Source organism: Orycteropus afer, unplaced genomic scaffold, assembly GCF_000298275.1.
Source record: "Orycteropus afer afer isolate SDZICR_OR568_19922 unplaced genomic scaffold, OryAfe1.0 scaffold00060, whole genome shotgun sequence".
NCBI classification, from domain to species: domain Eukaryota; kingdom Metazoa; phylum Chordata; class Mammalia; order Tubulidentata; family Orycteropodidae; genus Orycteropus; species Orycteropus afer.
Genome location: NW_006921647.1, coordinates 2,787,283 through 2,788,286, shown reverse-complemented (window position 1 = coordinate 2,788,286; position 1,004 = coordinate 2,787,283). Strand labels below are relative to the sequence as shown.

Here is a 1,004-nt window from a genome sequence, read left to right as displayed (position 1 = left end):
AGTATTAATATTTATACATTTATTAAAGAGGTTATTAATCACCATATTTCCATAAATAAATTCTCCTATTCTCAAATTTACCTCTATGTTATAGTTATGGACTGAATACTATATGTCTGTCACTGTGCTCGGTTACTGCACATAGGTGGTTATTAAGATGATCCCATCTCCAAGGGTTTGTCAGTCACAGAAGAGACAAACAAATAAAGGAGAAATTTTAATACAGTGTGGTTAATGATCAGGAAAAACAAATACACAGCATAATCAACCCAGTCAGGGAAGAGGGGTAAAGGACCGAGAAGGTGATAACCATTCTCACTTTGGCAGCACATATACTAAAATTGGAATGATACAGAGAAGATTAGCATGACCCCTGAGCAAGGATGACACACAAATTCATGAAGCATTCTATATCTTTTATTATTGAGACATATACCCAACGAAAGAAACAATGCCAATCTTTTGTACATAAAATAAAAAAAAAATCTTCAATTAAAAAAAAAAATAGAAGGTAATAACTGAAAAGAAACCCTAAATGATATATAAGAAAGTGAGGAATGGTGCTTCAAGGAGAGAAAATAGCATGTGCAAAACCTCAGAGATAAGTGATGACTGGGCTCAAAAATTATGAATTGGCAAAAAATAAGAGAACATTAACAGCAGGTCTGTCTTTAGAATAAATCATGGTTTTGGAATATTGTGGAAACAATGAGGGTTTCTGACCTAAGGAATAACCCCAACTAAAGATGGACAACAGAAATAAGAACTTTTAAGTGCCCAGATGCTTCTAAATGTGGTGGCTAACATAATTTTGCAAGCCCACACAAATAGATAATATAAAGATTACTGGAAATGGTCCAGATGATACACCAGACAAACAACCCACAATAAGGTCCTGGCCTTTGTGATAACACAAGAAGCCAAATTGTGGTAGCACTGTTGTTGTTGTTATGCGCCATCCAGTCGGACACGACTCATAGTGATCCCTCCTTGGGTTTCCGAGG

At 35.6% G+C, this 1,004-nt stretch overlaps 1 non-coding gene across 1 annotated transcript; it reads left to right on the top strand.

Moving 5' to 3' along the window:
• The first annotated feature begins 311 nt into the window (after positions 1-311).
• Positions 312-418, top strand: LOC122149906. The gene has a single exon (XR_006163391.1). It is a non-coding gene; the product is annotated as a U6 spliceosomal RNA (small nuclear RNA).
• Positions 419-1,004: the final 586 nt, after the last annotated feature.